The sequence below is a fragment of the Watersipora subatra genome, chromosome 8 (genome assembly GCF_963576615.1).
Source record: "Watersipora subatra chromosome 8, tzWatSuba1.1, whole genome shotgun sequence".
In the NCBI taxonomy this organism is placed as follows: Eukaryota; Metazoa; Bryozoa; class Gymnolaemata; order Cheilostomatida; family Watersiporidae; genus Watersipora; species Watersipora subatra.
Genome location: NC_088715.1, coordinates 4,269,953 through 4,294,083, shown reverse-complemented (window position 1 = coordinate 4,294,083; position 24,131 = coordinate 4,269,953). Strand labels below are relative to the sequence as shown.

The window sequence follows — 24,131 nt, the reverse complement described above, 5'->3', positions numbered from 1 at the left end:
CTGTAGAAAAGATATTTGCAGTGGATGACAATGTACCTCTCCGACTGGACATTGCCTTAGGTGGTCTTTCCCCACCTCCTTATGTATATCAACTTATGACTGTTGCTGTCCTGAAACTCTGCTCAAGTCTGCTGTCAAACATAAAGGTGTGGAACGATGGAGCTGTGGTACACAGTGAGGAATTTACCACAATTCTGAATCATGACTTAACCAACCGAGTGGTCTCATTAAGAGTTGGTACTACAGTGGCACAGCTACCAGCTTCCTGGGAACATTTAATAGTGACAACTAAAACTATTCTTAACCAGCTCAATGCCGTGTGGAAAGGGAGTCATACTGAAGTTCTTCTCTACTGTTCTCAGTGTCTCATCGAACAAAACCCTGCTCCTCATTTCTATGTTGACCCTGAGTGGTTTTATCCTATCGACTGTAACTACAGCATTACCTGTACTAAACTGCCTGCTACGCGTTTACATCTGTCCAAGGTTGTCTGTCCAGTTTGTGACAAGCTGAGAAATGATAAGAAACCTTCCGTGCCCAAGCCTCTCAGACTTCCTAGTGAGTTCCCTTTCTCACTCTTTTCATTGAATTTAGTCTCGGTCAAGGTTTGGATAAATACAACAATTTACCATTTTTCCTCCAGATATTAAAATCTTTTTGTTGGATAGTATTGATGACTATCTCTGTGATGCCCTTCACTTGCATATAGGAAAGAGATTAAACATTTTTGAAGACATATTTGTAGATTATGAGATGCTTTGGTTAGTTGAAACCTTTTATCTATTAGTAATTGTATTACATCATACTTACAGGTAATCAACTAACTGTTGATGAAGTACAAAGCCTTGAGAACCATATATCTGAAATAAGAGAGAGTTGTCCTCTCCAAACAGTTGGTAAGCTTTTTCCCTGTGTATGTTCTCATTAGGTCTCTGATTTATATAATGTATGTATAAGAGTAAATGAAGATGGGGTAAATACGAGGGAAAAGATTGATACTCTATAATAACAACAGAAACATAGAGCATTAACTCTGTTATATTCAGGGCATCTGGAGAGCACCTCTGAGGAAGCTGAAAGTGACTTGTCAGATGTGGAGGATCAAGGATATTGTGATGAGTCCAAAGCAGACAAGGTCATGAGGCTACGACTATGCATAGTCAAGAAGTCGAAGATTAAACAACTGTATCAGTCTAACAAGGTAATATAGTTTATCAGTTTAATATCTAACTTGTAACTAACATGCTGCTGACAGCTTCCATCAGAGGAAAAGCATAGACATGGTGAGTTAATTTATTAAATGATAAAGATCATAAAAACTCATATGGATATCACATAGCGTGTTAAGAATGTTAAGAGCCATCAGAGATTCATGAAGTTATTGAAGTTACCTGTTTCTGTCTCAATTAGAGAAGAATGGTCAATCTTTGCTTTTGATAAAGCATTGCAATGCCAAGAGTAGACAACTTCTCACCATATTATTCCTTTCTTTGTAGACTTGTGACTCTTAATCTCAGCGAATGGGTAAGGCTAATGAATAAGTTTTTTGTCAAAACACAAACAGCAAGAGTTGTGTTCTCTTATATTACAACTTAACTGGGTTCTATGATTGTATTATAAAGGTCTATGCTATGAGTGAACCAGTCAGGGGCAGAGTTCTAATCATCAACAATATGAACTTTCTCTATGGTCACGGTAACAGAGCTGGTTCCCAATTTGACTACAGAAATCTCAGCATGATGTTCAAAGACCTCAAGTTTGATATTGCCAAGTCACAGACCGAATTAACAGACCTGCGAGCACAGGTACTCCATGTGTCCTCTCATAGTCTTATTTCTGCTTAGAGATTGAAGAATTTGGCTGATTTAAACTCATGGTATAAAACTCTGCTTAAAGTGAGACACTGTTGTGACTAGTGTATGTCTTGGGCTGGTAGTCAGGGTGTTAACAGATCATCTGATGAGGGACATTGATACAAGGCCTCTTAATTGTAATTTATGTTTGCAGGGAGCCTAGTCTTGTTTTAAAGCTTCATTTTTAGTTTTCATTCTCTAAATGTTAGGTAAGGTTTCCTAGCAACACTTCAACGACTTCCTGTTATCTGGCAGTCATACAAAAGAATGTGAATTCATAAAAGTATTGACCTGTACTAGTCAGGGTTACTATATTTTTTTCCAGGACATATACAGAGAGATACAGATTGAAACAGCGAGAGAGGAACACCAGAATCTGGGCATGTTTGTCCTAGTAATCATGACTCATGGTACGAGTGGCAACCATCTGCTGGATATCGAGGGTAACATGATTCCCATTATCCATATCCAAGACCTTCTCTCTCCACGGAATTTCCCTGCTATGAAGGACAAGCCTAAGTTGGTCATCTTGCAAGCATGCTCAGGAGGTTTGTCACCTGATATAGGATGCACAGTTTGGGTACACAGGCTATACTTTAAGAAGTACTTTCTGAATAAGCACTATCAGTTTCAACTCTTTGATAACCTAACTCTTTGTGTACCTAACTCAGTGTGGCTCAGCACAGTGTTTGCATATGGAGCCACCTGGTGTGGCTTTAGTACGTGTGAAACAAGTTTCTTATTAGTAAGTATGTAGTTAATCAATTAACTTATAGTATCTGTACTTAAACAGAAGGAAACAATTATCTGCATGTGTTATGCATATCTGCATCCACTGATGTACAATTTTATACTGATTAATTTGGTAGCGAATCAAATAGCTATGGTAGCTTGTATTGTCAACATTGCGTCACAGTATTCCAAAACATGGGTTATTGGCTGACGGCAACAAGTATGTATTATAAGGACAGCTGCGTATGATCGAGCTGCACAACTGCAGTGGAAAATCTGCCCCGGGTATCAGCCTATTGGCTATTGGCTAATGCAGTGGCCTACAGAGCAGAAAGTTTCCTGGGCAATGAAGTTTCATCACTAACCCCAACACGTGTAACACTGGTAAAACATGACTGCGGCAATGATCTATTAGGTCAATAACCACTCAGGGTCTAACTTCAAAATGTGTGCACTTCCTGTATGCTAGTTGTAGCTGTACCAGGTTATGTCTAAGGGTATGCGTCTACGGGTGCAATAGGACTAGACACAATTCTTCGAGGTTGAATAGGTTATTTTATTATGCGTGCCAGTTCTTGGTATGCACCGTGAAAGCTAAAATAAAAGTCGTAATGTTAAGAGTAAAATACGTAAAATCGGCAACAATGCGATAAGAAATACGTTTATAAAAAAAGATTAGTAATTACCTTTTGCCCTTTAATGTTCTGAGACGGCTAGGTTTATGTTAGTTTATAATAATGTATGAGTTGTCTCGCCGTAGTGGTTTCTAACTAATAAAGAAAACCAATTTTAAGAAATATTAATACCCTAGGACACTTATATTTCGCTAGTATTTAGTTTCGTGAGTAGCTCACAGAGTAAAATTCCGCAGCAACTTAATTTCGCAGCTCTGATGAGTGCGAAAATATAGTGATGTGAAAATAAATGCAGTGGAACAAACATAATTAGATTCCTCAGATTCAGTTCACCGATAAAGAAAAATTTCAATTTGCGACTAGTTTGTAATTGTGAACCGCAGGTAGAATGGTGTGGGCAAGGTCGATAATGCAATTTGATCGCTTGCTGCCATTGGTTTCTTGGACTATCAACAGGCAAACATCTGATTTGAAGTGCAGCAGGTGGTTAGGTGTGAGAGGATGGTTGTTGGGGTCATTTAGATCTTCCACTGTGAGCGGTCTGCTGTTTATAATGTTGGTAGCCTCGTAGAAGAGTGTTCGGAGAGAAGAACTAGTGAGCTGTGCGTGTCTTTCTTGGATTAGTCCTTCCAGAGCCTGTCTTGCTGTTCTAATGTCTTTCCCAAACGCCTCCCATGTGGCTCGACGATGAGGTGTTGAAAAGAAATTCACATTCAAACTTTTCTGCCAGTTTTTTGTGCAGCTCTTCCTTTATCTCAGCCAGGTTTTTTTTCAATTCTGTCTGTGCACCTCTGAAATTAGTGCCTTAGTCTGAATAGAGTGACTTCACATTGCCTCGCATGGCTATTAGGCATCTGAGTGAGTTCAGAAACGCATCCGTGGTCAAATCGTCTAGCATTTCTATGTGGACTGCTCGAGATGTTAGGCATGTGAACAACAGTCCGTAGCATTTAACTTCACGGCGTCCTTCTTTGACCTGAAACGGCACAAAACAATCCATTCCGGAGTAGTGGAATGGTGTTGCTGGTTCCGTTCTTATGGCTGGTAGGTCCGCCATTTTTTGAGTCTCCGTATTTCCTCTTAGTTTTTTGCATATTACGCAATTGTGTATTACCGTAGACACTGCGGTAGATAGTCCTGTAATCCAATATCCGTTATGTCGTATTGTAGCAGTTGTCAGTCCTCTTCTAGAGTGACCAGTTAGTCGATGATAGTACTGTGCGATCAAATTTGTGATGTGGCATGTCTTTGGCAGAATTGCTGGGTGTTTCAAGTCGATGGTGAGAGTGGTAGAGTATTTTAGCCTCCCTCCTATGCGTACGATACCATCGTCATCTGTGTACAGATCTAGCCGTTTGAGATGTCTGTTCTCCAGTCGACTTTGGGCTGTTTTGATGATTCGCCTGATAGCCTTTTCTCTCAGTTTGTTTTTTCTTATGTATGGCAACCCTGATGAACATCGCGAAGGTGCTGATTAGCGTTTCCCATCTAGAGTACCGCTCCATCATCCCTAAATGTCCAGGTATTTCTTTTACAGAGGTAGAGAGGCAACGTGCTTCAGGGAGCTTATACGCTGTTTTTTCCAGTTTCGTTGTGGGTATTTTGATGTCTGACTGCTGAAGGAAATTTGGTGGATTAATCCAATGTGGAATTATGTCTTTTACTTCAGGACCCCTGGATGCGTGGTCAGCAGGGTTATTTCCAGATGCTATGTGGTGCCATTGTGTAGGTGTTGACACGTCTCGAATTTGCTGGATACGATTTGCTACGTAGACTTTGAATTTATTCGCATCATTTGAAATGTAGTTCAGTACAATCATAGAATCACACCAGTAGTGTGTAGCAGTGTTGGCAGGCAGGAAGTCTTTCAGCTCCCTGTCAAGTACACTCACTAGTTGTGTGGCAACAGCAGCAGCTTGAAATTCCATGTGCGGAATCGCGATCATCTTGAGGGGTGCCACTCTTGCTTTTCCAAGCAGGTAACTACACTTTACTTCTCCTTCTTTGCTTGTTTGTCTGAGGTAGGCACATGCACCATAGCCGGTAGTGCTTGCGTCCGAAAAGCAGTGTATTTCACTCTTAGCAGCATCTTCCTCTATCATGTTAGATCTTACTATACGTAGTTCCGAAAGATATTGTAGACCTCTTGTCCACTTGTGCCACATTGGTGTCAGGTCAGATGGTAGTTTACTTTCCCAATCAGCTTTGCGTCTACACAGCTCCTGTAGTATTTGTTTTCCCGTAATGATGAAAGGTGCTAGGAACCCTAGCGGATCATATGTTGAAGCTATCAAGGATAGTATTTCTCGTCTAGTTTGCATCTCCTTAGAGACCGGCATGGTGAAATGAAAGGTGTCCGTTTCTACACACCAGAGTACTCCTAATGCTCTCTCTGGTTGTGTTGGAGTAGTCGTGGTTATAGTGGCTTCCTGCAGGTTCTGTGATCTTATTGAAGGTGGGAACAGTTTCCAGCACCTCTGATGAGTTTGTTACAAATTTGTGTAGTCTGATATTGCCTTTCTTGCAGAGATCTCTGGCTGACTCTATAAGCTCCTTTGCTTCTTGCTCACTACTGACCGATATCAATCCGTCATCTACATATAGAGATTGTTGAATGAAGTCTGCAACTTTCGGATGTGTGCTTTGGTGTTTCTGTGCCAGATATCTCAATTCGAATGTGGCGCAACCAGGTGAAGATGTAGCGCCGAAAAGGTGCACAGCCATGCGGTATACCTTGACTGTCTCCATTTTGTCATCCCACCACAGGAATCTGAAGTAGTCTCTGTCATGCTCCGCCACCCGAAACTGATGAAACATTTTCTCGATGTCACACATGATGGCAATTTTCTTTGCTCTGAATCTCAGAAGCACTCCTAATAATCTGTTCAGGAGATTGGGACCTTGCAGTAAGTGGTCGTTGATGGACTGTTGTTTGAACTTCGCACTGCCATCAAATACTACTCTGATCTTGTCAGGTTTCTTTGAGTGAAAAACTGCAAAGTGTGGTAGAAACCAACACTCCTTTCTTTCCAAGTGTAGTGACTTCTTCTGCATGACCCTGATCCAATAAGTTGGTCATAAACTCTGTGTACTGCTGTTTGAACATAGGTTCGCTTTGGAATTTTTTCCTAGTAGATGGAGTCGTTTCTCGGCCATCTTTTGGTTGTCTGGTAGATCGGTAGGTCTCTCACGAAACGGCAGTGGCATGGTGACAAAGTCCTCAGAATCCTGGTGGATGTTCTTGCTTAGTTGTTGCAGAAATGATCTATCTTTCATAGAGATCATTTTCCTATGGTCTTTAATGTCTGTGAAGTCTGTCTCCATGATTCTTGTAATCTCGTTTGAAAAATTCTTTTCCTTTATCTTTGTTTTGCATTCAAAAGCTAGCTGATTTCCAGCCGCCGACTCTTTCATGATTACTTTCTCTCTGGTCTACTGTGCCCACGATGCTCCATCCCAATTCAGTCTTGACAGCGGAAGGAACATTACCTTCTGCTCTGATGGTCTCTATTGGGGCTAAGGCACTCATGCAATCATATCCTATCAGCAGACCAGCATCACACTCAAATGGTTTTTCTAGCTCATTCTCCACGTGTTGAAGATGAGGCCAGGAAGTAGTTTTGCTTCTTGTAGGAACATGATCTTTGTCAAATGGAACAAACTGTCTTGTGTATGTCGGTGGAAGGTTCAGTTTCTTAGACTGCCTGTTTCTTAGACTTTCTTAGACTCCTCTTACTTGAAGGTTACTGATCTTCAGACTTTCTGTTGTTTCTTTCTTGGAAGTGAGAGTAGTGATTGTCAGGTTTGTTTTAGTTGCTGGGCATTTGAGCTTGTCAAACAGGTTGTCTAACATGAAGGTAGAGCTGCTCTGGGTATCGAGCATGGCAGTAAGTAGTTCGAGATGTAAGTAGTTCCTGATGAGGTTTATTCTTGTGTGACACCCAAACAGATACAATCATTGCTGACGTAAATCCGTCTGTTGTGCTCTGTACTTTGCCGCAGGTTTGAACAGTTTCAATATTTTCTTCCATCTTTTCTTCAGGTTTCTCATCGGTATGTAGGCAGTCAGGGTGGCGTCTGGAGCATTTGGTACACTGCGCTCTATTCTGACACATTTTGTATGAATGACCAGGCTGCACACAACCAAAGCATAGCCGCTTCTCTCTGATCAGTTTTATCACCTCTGCGTGAGGCTTCCTGCGTAGATGGCCACAGTCAACACTCATATGATTGGTCATTTCACAGTTGTAGCAAAATTTATGGGAAGGCCTACTTGAAGTTTTCTTCTCGGTACGCGTCTTCTCTGTTGATTTGACAGTTAGTGTAGCTGACTTTTTGGGTTTGTTGTTTATAGCTGGCTTTGCCATTGCACTAGCACCACGACCATCTGTTGTCACCTCTATCCCATTAACTTCTACTTCATCTTGTAGAAATTCTGTCAGGTCTTTCAGCTTTGGATATATTTTGTGTTTGCGTTTGTATGATGTGACTTTTCTCTTCCATTAATTGACCAGCCAGTCTGGTAGCTTATCGACTACCTTTCGTATCTCACTCCAATCGTTTAGTGACCACAAAGCTGGAACGTCACCCATGGTAATCAGACACTATTGCAGAAATTCTGAACAGTCGGTGAGTGCATTGTGGTCTTTACCACCAATCTTTGGCCAGCTGTCCAATTCTTTCTTGTAGGCATCGCATATCTTGAAGTCATCGCCAAACTTCTCTCTCAAAGCCTGTCGGGCTTGTTTGGTAGCATTAGGTGACTTCAATCGGAAGTAGCGCTGTATCGTTTTTCTAGCTGGACCTGCTACGCTTCTCTGTAGATGTCTCATCTTTTCCTCTTCAGATATTCCACTTTTGTTGACCGCTGCTGAAAATGCCATCTCCCAGTCAGCATACTCCAGAGGATCTCCATTGAACACATGCAGGCTGGGTACTGGTACTCTTTGCAGCTCCATGCTCTGCGCAAAACTTGTAGCAATCGCCTGTGCGAACTCCTTGGCTAGTGCTATACCCCCATGCGTGTCTTGACTAGAGCAGCTTAGAAGGTCTGTTTCTTCACTGCTAGTTTTCCTTTTCATTGCCTCAACCAAAGCTCGTTTTTTGGAAACAGCTGACTTAACAGATTGACTGTGAACGGATGGTGTGGTGTGTATATTAGATTCTTGTTCTGCCACGCTGTCCTCTTCTTCAGAGTTTGCCCCTTCGTCATTACATTCTTCTGCTGCTGCGAAGAGTAGCTGATTTGCTTTCCAAGTGAGACTTCTGACATCATGGCTAATCTTGTCCATGTCCTGTTGAGTACTGCCATACAGCTTTCCATCTGACCATCTGCGTATATCTTTGTATACCTGGATTATTTCCTGATCCACTTTCGCTAGGGTGCTGATCCAGGTCTCCAGCTTTGTGGTTTGGGTAGGGCTGCTAGCTATGTCTTTCTGACAGTCAGCGAATGTACTACAAGCCTTCGATTTCAGTTGCGAGAATTTATTTTTTAAAGATTGAATTATAGTGTCGCAAAACGTACTTAAAGTAGCATGCAGCTCAGCCATAGTTTGACACAACTCTGAGATTTCTTCACTCAGCTCATTTTCCTCAGCATGTGATACACCTTTAAGTGTCTTAGAAATTTCATCTATCTGCAGCATAGTGTAATTGTATGGTTTAGTGTGCTCCAGAAACTATTTCAGTTCCTCAGGCTCTAGCGACACATCAGTACCAGTACTATCACCAGTGTTAGCTGCTTGTTGTATTTTAGTGCTTATGTTGAGTAGAGCATCGTTTGCATCCGATAGCTCAGCTTTGATAAAGGGTCTCAATGCATCTTCATTCATATGACGTAAGCTACGCCTGTAGGCCTGTACACTCATGCTTGGTTGAGTAATACAGTGGAGTTATAGTACATGTATGTGGAAATTTCACTAGATTTATCAGGCTGCCTTATTGTTTACTCAAGCTTGGCTAACAATACAATGACACGCGCGGAATGAGGGCACAAGAAAACAACACAGGCTGCCGGAACCCTGACGCAATCACAACACGCCCCCCAGCAGGAACCAGTAATTGCCGACGATATCAGGGCTTTAACTACTGTGAATCCCCTGAAACTGAATGAATCGGTAAATCAGTAAATTTTCAAAGCAGAATTGGTCAACCAAGTCTCTGTTTACAAATAATTTGATAATAGTGTAAACTAAGGGATGGAATAAGAGAGGATTAGAGAAAATTTAAACAAAATTCTGTATAAAGTAATTAAATAAGGTTCAGATTTAAGTGGAGATAGATAACGTTCGTAGATGTGTTCTACTTAGCTGTCCGTCGTTCCGTAGTGGGGGGCAACGTCTGCGTGTCTTGTATCCAACGGCGTCTCCGGTTTCTGGAAAGGGTGGTCTGGTTGATAGTCTCGATAGGTAAGCTTTCACTGTAGCTGTACCAGGTTATGTCTAAGGGTATGTGTCTACGGGTGACACAATTCTTTGAGGTTGAATAGGTTATTTTATTATGCGTGCCAGTTCTTGGTATGCACCGTGAAAGCTAAAATAAAAGTCGTAATGTTAAGAGTAAAACACGTAAAATCGGCAAGAATGCGATAATAAATACGTTTGTAAAAAAAAGATTAGTAATTACCTTTTGCCCTTTAATGTTCTGGTACGGCTAGGTTTATGTTAGTTTATAATCATGTATGAGTTGTCTCGCCGTAGTGGTCTCTAACTAATAAAGAAAACAGATTTTAGGAAATATTAATACACAAATAATTCAAGTTGGTTAAAAAGAAAACGGCAAAATCAGAAATTGGATAAATATTAAATGGTAAATACCTTGTACTTAAGAATAGAGTGGTTTAGTTGTCCAATACACGGTATATTAACTCAACCAAACTACAGAGACCGGTGTGACCAACTGATTTGCTCTAGATGAAAAGCGTAGGTAATCTTAAGCCGTTCCGCATGACTCACTGAGAAAACGGCATTAAAATTATCGGTCGATACCGCACAGCCCCATGACCGGACGCATCGCAACGGCGAAAACGCACCCCAGCCAAATAGTTTCACTGCACCACTCACACGCATTGACCCAGCATTGTTAGCTTCGCTAAGGCATAAATGTTTACATATTTAAAGTCACAAGGTTGATTCGTTTCTTTCTTTTTATTAACTAAGTTAAATAGAAGGGTTAGTCCAATATAAAAGGCTGTTCTTTACACTAGTATTAACATACATTTACAGAGATTCACTTAGTATAAAAATATAACATAACTAGTCAAACATTCTGTTATCTAGGGAGACGAGACTTTGGAGAAAGTGCAGAGCTTCTTCCTTCACCAATATCTACCATCATAAGCAGCCCAACCACTGAGTCAACTACAGTTAGTAGTCCATCAGTCCCTCAGCCAACCACAGTTAACAGTACATCAGCTCTTCTGTCAACCACAGTTAACAGTACACCAGCTCCTCAGTCAACCACAATTAATAGTACATCAGCTCCTCAGTCAACCACAGTTAACAGTACATCAGCTCCCCAGTCAATCACAGTTAACAGTGTATCAGCTCCTCAGTCAACCACAGTTAGCAGTACATCAGCTCCTCAGTCGACCACAGTTAACAGTACATCAGCTCCTCAGTCAACCACAGGGAACAGTACATCAGCCCCTCTGTCAACCACAGTTAGTAGCACATCAGCTCCTCAGTCAACCACAGTTAGCAGTACATCAGTTCCTCAGTCAACCACAGTTAGCGGTACATCAGTTCCTCAGTCATCAGCTACTTCAGTTCCACCTCCAACTACTCTGAATGCTGATGATTTCTTCATCATGAAGGCCAGCAGTGAATGTAAGTACAGAGTCGTGTCTCAGATGTGCTTTACAAAGTTTTATCAAAGTGTCTCCTCTGTGCATAATTATTTGTTTAGCTTGTGACTAGCCTTTGTTCCTACAATGTGCTTGTAGATGATTATCATTATTTACTCTATACGCATGAGCCATGGCTATCACGTACCATTGAGTCATGAACTTATCAACTTACCACTCTATGTCTATTTTAGCCTACATGGCTACTAAATCCTGCAGCCATGGAGCCTGGTTCATCAGAGTTCTTGTGGCCACATTCTACAAACATTCTTCTCATAGAGATATAGAGAGTCTCTTTAAGATTGTAAGTAGTCAGTCTATTTTATAGCCTGAGAACTCTTACATTTGTCTAGCTTATTTTATATCCAATTAACTTTAATGTTAATATATTCACCTTTGACACTTTAACACTGGGGGTCCTACCACACAAAGCTGTCGTCAGAATAGTCACTTTTAAAATCACTGTCGTCGCTTTTAAAATCACTGTCGTCACTTTTAAAATCACTGTCACCTTTTTCAAATTGGTGACCAAAACAACCTCTTTCTTCACATTCGTTATTTTAATACAAATATCTATACTGGTGGCACTGGGTTGCGTTAAAAATCTGAAACACCTAGGTTTGAACTTCTGCTAACCAAAAGCATGGCTCAACCAGCGACCTTCACAAACATATTAGTGATGTTTGGGAGCGTTGATGATTACTCCGCGAAGAGTGACAGCCGTCTTAGGTTTTTAGAGCTATATTTCTTGTACTGAAAATAGACCGAGATTGCCTTTAATAATCACTGTCAGTCACAGACTTGGAAGCGGATTTGCTGTCAGTGTCGTGGCATTTCATTGCTTTAATTATTTGGCAGTCTATAAATGCTGGGCCAGATGCTTCAAACCAAAACTAGTGAAGTTTCGGTTGACCGTGGTGATTTATGAACAAATAATAAGTTAGTAACGGTACGGCAACACGTAACAAAATTTCCGTTGGTTCTAACCAAAATCACGAAATGATTGAAACACACAGAATTATTCTGCGCTGCTAGAATCGTGCTAGCGAGCACGATCTCAGCAGCTTTTGCAATTAGTATAATCCGAGAGACGTATAATGACACACAATAGTAAAAGTGCAAATCAACATAGTACACACGATGCAACTGCTTAGATTGCATTATTGAATGTATTTATTGTTTGGACGCTATAGCTACAAATTGTTTATTTTTTAATTATATTTCCTTTTTAGCAGCAAAAGTTTTGTGGTAGAGAATATTGACATCTCTAGCGCAAACAAGTCAGTTGCATCGTATTTACTGTGGTAACTTTCTGTAATATTTTTCTTGTGTGTCGCATTATGTTTTTGGACTACATATAGCTTAAAATTTGCTAAAGTCGTGCTCGCTAACCAACAATAGCGCGACTTAAACAATTACATCGTGTGTTCTATGTTGAAATGCTTTTGTATTTTTATTGTGTGTCGCGATACATGTCTTGGACTATACTAATTGCTAAAGCTGCTAGAATCGTGCTCGCTAATAATTTGTTTAATCTGTTAAAAGCGTTTCGTCGACGAACTCGGTGGGCATGCACAGCTCAAATAATTCTGTGAATTTCGACCGATTAATTCTGCGTTTTCCGTGATTTCGGCCAGAACTCAGAACCAACGAAAAATTCGTTACGTGCAGCCGTACCGTTAGTAATCGTACTTACGCAATCCTCGTCGCCTACATTGATAAATGGTCGTCTCGTCTGTCACTTTTTAAATATCCCTGTCGTCGGGTCGTCAGAATCGTCACAAAACATGGGAGGACCCCCAACACTGTTTCTCAATGTTTTCCTTTGTCTACATCCTTTGCTGCTCTTATCACAATCAGCAGGAGTTAGTATTTAGTAGCAGTAGTATAAGGGGGTGGTCACATGAGCGCCGAAACGGACTAAACAACGCAAAACGACATCGGTAGCAGTTGTAAACTGTTCAGCCGAAAAAATTTTTTGCCGAAACGAACCATTTCGGCCCTGCTCGAAATTTCGTGGTGGAACCCGTGCTCTTATTGACTGGTTAAAATTTTAGCGAGCACTCGTCACATTTCTCCTTACGTGCTTGTGAGTAAAGTTAAAAAAGAAATGGGACGATCTATTTATTTCGTTAAATAAAAAACATGAGGCAATTTACGGAGAGGCTCACCCGGACTTATGATTGTGCTGCATAAATGTAAGATGTTGCACTCAAGTTTTACATAAATGTAAGAGAATGGTTGTGGTTTTCTTTTGTGCAGAATAGAGGTAATGTGTCATACTCATCCTGGTGAAGAATCGTTGACTGATTTATTTATGTAAAACCATAGTACTATGATAAAGACTGTCTTTGTTCGTTATGTACTCTAAATAGAAAAACATTCATATTCATATATTAACAAAAAATGTTAACAAAAAATATAATTTTGTTGATGGCAAGAGTTGACAAAATCTTTGTATCAAGTGATTTATTTTGCGCAGCTGAACGATCTTCTGATAAATCTGCTGCGTAATTATAATTAATAATTGTTCCTCAAAGCTTTTTGTTTACAATAGAAATATTTAACTCAAATAAAATGTAAACAAAAGCTACCAATGAAACAGTGTCCTGTCTCCATGCGTATGGTATCTAGGAAGCGAAGTGACTTCGGATGCCGTGTGACATGTGGCTTAGCCGAACCGAAGTAAAAAAACCTCCGAACCAAACCTAAGTCGGTTCGGCCATCGTGTGACCATGGCTTACGGGGGCAGTTGGTGACAGAGCCTCAAGCTCTGCGACTTTCTTAGCGCTTGACTGCACCTCCTTCTTAACCCATTGGAAATTAGCCTATTTGCTATGTGAACATCAGCCTATGTTCCTTAAAGACCCATTTTGTAGAAGCGATAGTCAAGAATAGACTGCGGCGTATCCCAATGATACTCAACTAGATAGCTAAAGTTCTAGGCTTCTTGTACTGGTGTTCTGCAGCTGGGCATCCGCACCGGCTCTTTAGAATTTTAGAAATTAGCTTAAGTTTGAGCATTACCTTAAGTTTTCTTATTTTATAAAACTTTAAAGCTAACATTACATGATCCCTATTACGACTTTGCCTCTATTTTTCAGGAAATTGGCCTAAATTTGTCATGAGCATTAGCCTAAGTTTCCTAATGGTCCTGATGCTTCAAAGCTAGAAGCTCATGATTCTTATTGCGGCTTTCACCTAGCGATTATCGACGGATTAGCCTTAGAATAACACATTACCCTTCTTTTTCACTGCAATGGTCAATAAAATACTAGAATTATTGTAGTTATTCTCTCCCACACCTCACTAGAACAAGAGTGGTTTTATTAAAGTCAGTATTCATCGATGAAAAAGACAGCAAGAGAAAACAAGATAGTGTAAATAAAATATATATAGATATTACATCATCAGAGGTGTAATATAAACACTATATAACCTAGGTATAACCCTATATATAACCTCAGAGGTTAAGAGTGCTTCAGGCAAACTTCAAAACTCTCTGCTCTCTTCGACCAACCCTGTTCCCTCATGATTCGCTCTAGTCATGAGCGTATTGGATCATAGTTCATGTTGGTCGTAGCTCGACGTAGCTGCGAAGGGACGGTGATCATTAGGTTCCACTCGCTTTTTAGAATATTTGCGATAAAAGTCGCCAAAATCATACGCTATTACGTTTTGTCACTTTATCTTTGCCGGTGTTCCCGTTTAAACAAGTTTTGTGTGATCCGAGCTTGATTAGCAGTCGCATATTGGTCAGTTCCGTTTCGACTGGTGTGGAGAGAAAATCAAACATTTTTAGCGAGTGTTTCAGTCACCATTAAGTGAGTTCCCACGTTCTGTCATAAACAAGCTGTTGGACTCGCTGTATCTTGTAATAAACAGACCATTAGACTCGCTGTGTCTTTTGTGCTAATTTCCGGGGCTAATCCATATAAAACCGTTTGGAACAGAAAAGGACCAAAATCTTGACCAAAATCTACTAACTTTAATAAAAACATTTGTTTTAGTGAGGTGTAGGAGGGGATAACTACAATAACTGTAGTCTTTTATTGGCCACCGCTTGTAAAAGAGAGGACATTTTATTATTCTTGGCCTAATTAGTCAGTAATCCTTAGGTCAAGGTTGCAATAGGGATCACATGATGCTAGCTTTATAGCCTCAGGACTATTAGTAAATTTAAGCTGTTGTTTATAACAACTTTAGGCTAGTATTCCCAAAAAATTGAGATCAAGGTCATAATAGGGGTCACGAGATGTTAGCTTTAAAGCCTCAGTGTTATTACATCACCATCACCTGCATCGTCATGATTTGATCATTTGTGCTGTCTCTCCAGCTCAGGTAGCCTTCACTATCTTACTACTCCATTCCTTTCTATCCTTTCTCATTTCCTCTGCCTGTTCAAATTTCATTTCTATAGATTTCAGGTTATTTTCAATGTTCTCATTTCAGATGAACTCAGGGACACTCCTGGATCTCTTCCGGGGATTTCTATATTCCTATAGTGCTTCTCTTCATTTAATGCTCACATTAAATTTAGGCTAATTTCCGAATGCCTAGGGAGAGGATATCGAAGTCCACCCGCAAAATACCCATAGTAAAAGCGTGGATCTGTTTAGTCGACTATTTGTGGCATGTCTGTAGGCTATCTTTGACTACTGCCCCGACAAAATGGGTTTTTAAAGAAATTGTGCCTATGCTCACGTAGCAAATGGCTAATTTTCCATAGTGCACCCACTAGCACAAAATGCTGCCGGTTCTGAGGCTCCGTCACCAACTAACACTCCGTATACTACTAGTAGCTTTGGTACCTGACATTATCAACTATTACAGGTCCTTTTCTCTGGTACAAATAACATCCTGTTAGTTCTGAGACTTGAACTCATCTCATCAATTCAACTAACACATTGTAGCAAGCCTTTTGATGTCATCATGATATGTTGCTCTGTGCTTATTTGTATGTTTTAGATACAGTCACGGGTGAGACAGGTCAGTATGGCGGATCAGAATGCAAGGTCATGTGACACTCAGGGAGGTAATGTACCAACTTGCATCTGCACCTTTACAAAATTCCGTAAACTCTATCTCTTCCCTGGATTCCGTAAAGGCAAGGACTGACAACTTCTCACTATTCCTACATTGACACCAGACAGACCATCAACTAGAATAATCATGGAACTTCCTCTTGTTTTCATGGTTGTACTTCTTACAAACTCATCTCATTGGTTAATAGGTCAGCTTGACATAGCGGAGAACATTGATGCTATTGGCTCATTTCGTATTGTAAATACTTGTGTTAATGTGTAACAGCAGACCTAATATGTTTGAGAATCAATGAAGATGAGTATTTAAGTGAAAGGATAACTTACTTGCTGTACACAGACTCTATATCTATAACCTTACCTGCTGTACACGGACTCTGCATCTATAACCTTACCTGCTGAACACAGACTCTGTATCTATAACCTTACCTGCTGTACACAGACTCTATATCTATAACCTTACCTGCTGTACACGGACTCTGCATCTATAACCTTACCTGCTGAACACAGACTCTGTATCTATAACCTTACCTGGTATTACTAGTGTAGTGTTTATTTATCTATCACCTGTACATAATGTACATGATCCCATCACTCAATATACCTTCAGTTGGTTATGGAGGCTGACCATAGACATATAATAAGTTGTTTTAGAGAGTTTATGAGGAACAGGCTAAGTCTTAGTCGCTGTCTGTCAGCATCAATAATATAAGAAATAATCTCTCTCTTATTTTGTGTTTTTCTTTTTTGAATGAGAAAACAGAACTGATGTCGTATTCTATATAGTTTATTGGCTATTTATAGCAAACCAGAGACTACTTCATTATTTTTAGAGTTGTCCTTTCTAAACAAGAGGATATAACTACTGTAGTTATTCTGCACTTTTCACTTTAATGGTTGAACATATTGTTAAAACCTTTTATTGATATTGTGATTTATTTGACATGAATAAAACAAGCAGCCATCTTGATAGCAGAGATGAACAAAAAAGAAAGTTTTTTGTTGATATTCATAAGGAGTAGCTACTTGATTAGCCTTTTAAGAGCTGTTAGGTTTTCTATGTGGTCTTCAGATGTCAATCCAAATAACAAGAGAACACAACTACAATTTCAAATAACAAGGCAACACAACTACATGTACATAAATTTCAGAACTGTCGTTTCCCATGTTCCCATGAAATTATGAGAAATGCAGGAACAAAATGTAAACAAACACAGCAAAACCTGTGAATACATGTAACACAGTTGTCCTGTCTATCGAGCCATTTGTTTAAGCTTTGACCTAACATACACCTAGCATGTCTCTCAGTTTATTAAAATGATCTAAAACTCAAAGACTTAGTGAGAATATCAGGGATCATGTTCTTGGTAAAGCAGTGCTTAGTGGTGATGTAGTTGTTGATGATCTTTTGGTAGATACAGTATATATCATGGTATCATAAGTTTAGATCTCTTACTTTCTGGTTTTGTTGGCAATGGTTATGGTAGAGAGGTACCAGTGTTAACATGTGGTAGTGATGATTGAAAGCCTGTAATATCCTCAGATAGCTGTCAGTCATGCTGCCTCTTTTGCTTCCTTCTCTGCATAATTATACTCTGTCTCTACAGTCAGAAAAGCTATTGTATTCTGTTGTTTGCTGATCCAGCTGATTGGTTCATCATAATCAATGATAACTAGACCAGTTGTAGAATGTCTTTGTTCACTTTCTGTTCGGCTGGTTTTTATCTGCTCAACCAAAGGTTTACCACTTTAGCTGGACGAAATGCTGTAGTCTGGTGTAGCCTTCAGATAGCACTTGGCAGCAGTGAGGTTAGCTGTTTGAGTGCATCATTAAATTTGACAACACTTCCAGTGCGTGTGAGATATCTGGCCTCGTTGATGTGGCAGCATAAAGTGAACTACTGACTATGAATTGGCATAGCATGTGGTCCACCAGTCTGCTGCCGCTATCCTTCACCATCTTTACATTGACAGCCATGAGTGTAGCTGTGGGTTTGTAATAAACATAAACCAAACTAACAACAATAAATTGGTATAGCTTGTGGTCTACCAGTCTGCTGACACTATCCTTCACCATCTTTACATTGACAGCCATGAGTATAGCTGTGGGTTTGTAATAAACATAAACCAAACTAACAACAATAAATTGGTATAGCGTGTGGTCTACCAGTCTGCTGACACTATCCTTCACCATCTTTACATTGACAGCCATGAGTGTAGCTGTGGGTTTGTAATAAACATAAACCAAACTAACAACAATAAATTGGTATAGCGTGTGGTCTACCAGTCTGCTGACACTATCCTTCACCATCTTTACATTGACAGCCATGAGTATAGCTGTGGGTTTGTAATAAACATAAACCATACTAACAACAATAAATTGGTATAGCCTGTGGTCTACCAGTCTGCTGACACTATCCTTCACCATCTTTACATTGACAGCCATGAGTATAGCTGTGGGTTTGTAATAAACACAAACCAAACTAACAACAGTAAATTGAAGTTCTTAGGGATTAGGAGTTCTTAGGGGAATAGGAGTAAGGATGAGTGCTTCAGGTTGCTACATATATGTCTTCTGAAATGGCATCATTGAGAAATACAGTATCGCCATTCACAAATAATATCTTGACTGACATTGTAAGCTAGCTGGTGAACCCCATCTAGAATTGTCTTCTCATAATCGCCACTGTAGATCTGAGCAAAGCCGTTCCCCATGAGCCTAACCTTGAACCTTTAGATTTCATCATCTAGACTATTCTATTCTTAGCATTGAATATCTATCTAGATCCTATAGCAGTGCAGTTTAGTAGTTCAACCAGTTTCCAGGTTCCATTATGAATATGAGCTTGGTACTCCACTTCAGCAGCTTCTAGCCACTGTGGAGAGTTATTGTTTTCTTTCTCTTCCTGTGTGAATTTTGGTTCTATTAGATCAGCAGTGAAGTGGGCTGAATGACTCTGCCCAGTGACATCATCAATGTCGTGTTTCACTCGTTCAACTCTGCTTCATGAACTGTGATCCAGCATATGAGTAGACTCAGATCGATTGCTGTTTCACCCACTCGAGCTTTATAATTGTCCCCCCTCGTATCTTGTGTACATGTTCCCAGTTTAGCACTGAAGATAGTGATGTAATACAACTTCATGTTTTATAGACTGGACCAATCGCTATGCTTTCAATCAGACACTGTAACCAACATGAATCATGGTTTCAGCTTTATCATCTAGTTATTAACAAGATTCATCAAGAATGTGAGCATATACAACACAGCTGACCATGTAGAGATAACTCCTATCAGGTTTATGGTCATACCACACGTAATATGAGGCTGTTGACCTCTTGTAAGCTGTGGTGAAAACACAGTTTCGTTCATAAACAACAGTATGTATAGCCTCAGCTCCTAGTGACTTTGATAGTACAAACTTAACAATCATGGCTCTTGCAGTCTCACAGATTGTACAGTTGTATCGCTCTGCATCACTATTCCGCTGTGATGAATGGAGTGGTGTGAGCTGGTGCTGGACACCCTTCAAAGGAAAGTAACAAAGTACTCGCAAGGGGGATAACTACTAATAATGTTGTTGGGTAGCTAAGGTGATTTCAGTTGCCTGCCTATGCAGAGGGGCTCGTGATGAGATACATGTGCAACATTTAGATTCCAACCATGCGCACCTTGTAGAAGAATTATGGTAGTTTTATCTTGATTGTCTTGATTTATCTTAATAACTGAGCTGTCTGACATCGGCTAGTTTTGAGTAGCAGGATTTGACTTGGTAGACAAACTGTATGAACACATTAAGATTATCTTATTTCACAGCTGTTAGCTTACGTAGATCATCATGGATTGAAGTATAGATGGATTAAAAGATGGATTGAATATTCAAACTCACATCCAGGTACTTAGCATCAAGGAGCTACCATATCCTGTGATAGGCTGAGTAATAGATGTGGCATCTATGCACTCAAGTTATCATAACAGATTGATTATCAAAATGTACTGATTTTAATGGACTGTATGAGATTTATCTGATTTGAGTTGCTATCTAGTCTAAGTATACAATCCTCCATTTCTGCTGTGTAAGAATTAGCATTTTCACAAGGAAAGGTACTAAAGAGGGAACACAACTCCTTACATACACCTAAATGATCTGCAACTACCTTAGGAAAATGAGAATACTGCTCCGGTGTGGTTTTATCATATGGGAAAAAAATCATATAATACCTTTTGATTGCAAGACTATCGCGAGACATAGGCTGAGATATAGCTGTAACATAAAGTTTGATGGCTTTGTTGTATACGCCCCTAACCTGGTTGAGATAGTCATCTAAATTTAGCCTGTTGACCACACAGTGATCAGAATATTGTTGATCAGACAGAACATATTCACTGTTTTCAAAATGAAGTTCTAAGAAAGTAGCGTGTGATTGGTCACACGATAGTCTGAGTTTTTTACTTAACTGGCTGCAGATGGAGGAGAGCTTAAACTTAACCGTTGTGTGTTTACCTTCCGTAGTGGTGATAGTCTGCTCCATAGTTCTCAGTCAACTGCTACTATGTTAGTAGGATGGTTCTTAATGTTTTGGTAACAGTTTATTGATTGTACCCTGTAACTGACAAGTAACAGGTTAGTAAAATGAAGCATTAGAATCATGATACAAGTGATATCCTGTGCAATGTCTTATGTAAAGTGTGAATCACAGGCTATAAAGTGGCAACTTAGAAGTAACAAAGAATGTGCTCACCATAACATAACAACACCTAACTCAAACCAATTACATACAATGCAAGTGATCAACATAAATCTATGGATGTAATAAAAATATGAGCCATGAAATTATAAAATGATTCTCTAAATTCAACCTGGCCGGTGCGTAGTATTACAAGGGAAAAATTAATAATAGTCTAGTGTTTAAAATGTACGTGTCACCATCTTGAATAATGAATATGTTGATACTACATACAATTGTTGGTGTATGTAACCAGCATAGACAGGTTGAGATTCACTAGTTATGGTATATTCTGGTATGAAGCCTCTACGAATGATAATAGTATTTATATTTATATAAGATTATGGATGAGCCTTAGATCCTAACAGTTTGACAACTACTATGCTGCTAAAAAGCTATGGTGATTAGGAAGACCACTGATACATATAATAATGTGAAGACAACTCTCCATAATACTAACACAACTACCATGTTGATAAGACCCTAAACTCCTAAAGTTTATTTGAGATAATGCAAATAATCAGCTTATTATTGGAATTGATAAAGGTTATACATGGTCTGACAACTCCAGTCACACACCTATAACTCTGGATATATGATGGATTAGTAAATATTCAGCTAAACAGATATATTATTATAGTATTACAAGTTCAGGGTGTCGAGGGTCTACCATCTTTAATATGAGTCTGATACTGATGATGTTACTGAGGTTGTCATGGAGATACAATAACTTTACACATTTCTGTATTTCTAAGAGTGGATGATCACTGGGGAGTATCAAGATGATGCAATACAGAGAACAATACAGGATATGGAGATAACATGAGTATATCATATGCATATCTAGTTGCTAGGTCTGAACCCAAATACTTATCTATCTGGCATTGCTTTCTAACTACCAGAATAAATAAGGTAGCTGGAAACAGGATAGCGGGTTCATACATGGCACTGATGACAGCTTATAAACAGTTGGTAGCCATCTAGAACATTCTAGAAACAAAACAGTAATATAGAGATAAATGAGGATGCAATAGGCTACAACCAAGGCTATTACCAATACCTAGTAGGACCTGAATGGATGATAAGAACTGTATACGAAGTAGTCTTGTAGCTGGACAAGGTATTCAAAAGGATGTTGCATACATTGCTAATGCAGAAGTTAGTAGTAGTGTCTGGTATTGGTGAGTACTTACTGCTCTAGATACACGATTCAGTCACCAACTAAACTCTATTAAATCTCTTTACTATGATAAGAGCCGTAGATGGATGAGTCTTTTGGAAAAAAGATTACATCATACGCGATTTGTACTTACAACTTTCTGCACGAATGACGGACACATCAACAACTGTGCCAATGACCACCCACTGGCATTCCGGATTAGCTGTACATACGGTTATTACACCTGACCATCTCTTATGTCCCTCCATACTGCCAGGGTACTAGTTTTTGTTAATGGGGAAACAACTACAGGTCTACTGGTGAATTCTGCGTTTGTGACAGAGACCAGTACCAGACAACCATATAAACCATACATTCTGCCAACAAACAGATCATATTACATAACTTGGAGAGACTCTACAATTAAACTGAAGATTCAATGTGCACGTACCACAAATTCAGGAGTGTCAGCGGCAGCTGATGCTTATCAAATGTGCCCTCAACCGGGAACATGAGAGGGTTTAACTTCTTGAAAATGAATAACTATGCCTTTTTCAACTGAGTGCGTGGAATTTGTAAATGTGAAATTGTATGAGATCTGGATCAGCATAAAAACACTAATACTCTTCGGTTGGTGCAAAATAAGGGTTTAAGAGTAAGAGGAGTGACTAACCATTTCAGTGTTGTATAATTAAATGTAAAGTACTTGTATGGTGTTGTTACTGGATTCAGCATAAAGATGAACCTGATCATCCTAAAACTTCTATAATACAAAGTATAAATTTTATAAAGAAATCTACACTATTCAGAACACTCTTTCTTTAGGTATTGCGCTTTTATATAAAAATAGAATGGTTGGAAAGAAGAAGTGAACAAGCTAAAATGAATGCATACAAAAAGCTTGTGAGTTCTTCTACTAACACTCCACCGTCAGCTATATCAGAAGACCAACCATTGTGTTGAACTTAATTGGTGAAACCATCTCAGTGTATTTTTTAAAATAATTAATTCTATCCATTGTAGTTTTACTTGTATAGTTATACTGACTTGAGGTATTATTAGATCATACTGCTTGTGTGTCACTTCCTTACCATTAAAATACAGATCTAGACTGTAAAGAGGACAGCTTTATATATTGGACTGTTTATTTAACCCTTCTATTTAACTTAGTTAATGAAAAGAAAAACAAATTAACCTTGTGACTTTAAATACACCAACATTTATGCCTTAACGAAGCTAACAATGCTGTGTCAGTGCGTGTGAGTGATGCAATGAAGTGATTTGGCTGGGGTGCGCCTTCGCCGTTGCGATGCATCCGGTCAAGGGGCGATGTAGTGTCGGCCGATAAGTTCACTGTCATTTTCTGGGTGAGTCATGCGGAATGGCTTAGGTTTTTCTACGCTTTTCATCTAGAGAAGATCAGTTGGTCAGCAACGGATTATACTCCTGAACGGATTATTAGGAGTGCTTCTGAGATTCAGAGCAAAGAAGATTGCCATCATGTGGGACATCGAGAAAATGTTTTATCAGTATCGGGTGGCAGAGCATGACAGACTACTTCAGATTCCTGTGGTGGAATGACAAAATGGAGACAGTCAAGGTATACTGCATGGCTGTGCACCTTTTCGGCACTAAATGTTCACCTGGTTGCGCCCCATTCGAACTGAGATATCTGGCACAGAAACACCAAGACACACATCCGAAAGCTGCAGACTTCATCCAACAATCTTTATATGTGGATGACTGATTGTTATCGGTCAGTAGTGAGCAAGAAGCAAATGAGCTTATAGAATCAGCCAGAGATCTCTGCAAGAAAGGCAATATCAGACTACACAAATTTGTAACAAACTCACCAGAAGTGCTGGAAACTATTCCCACTTCAGAAAGATAACAAAACCTGCAGGAAGCCACTATAACCACTACTACTCCAACATAACCAGAAAGAGCATTAGGAGTACTCTGGTGTGTAGAAACGGACACCTTTCATTTCACCATACCGGTCTCTATGGAGATGCAAACTAAACGAGAAATACTATCCCTGATAGCTTCAATATATGATCTGCTAGGGTTTCTAGCACCTTTCATCATTACGAGAAAGCAAATACTACAGGAGCTGTGTAGACGCAAAGCTGATTG

The 24,131-nt window shown here is 39.6% G+C and overlaps 1 protein-coding gene across 1 annotated transcript in view; it reads left to right on the top strand.

Moving 5' to 3' along the window:
- The window catches only part of LOC137402126 (uncharacterized), a 298,131-nt gene that overhangs the window by 238,352 nt on the left and 35,648 nt on the right, over positions 1–24,131 (top strand). The window lies entirely within an intron of this gene.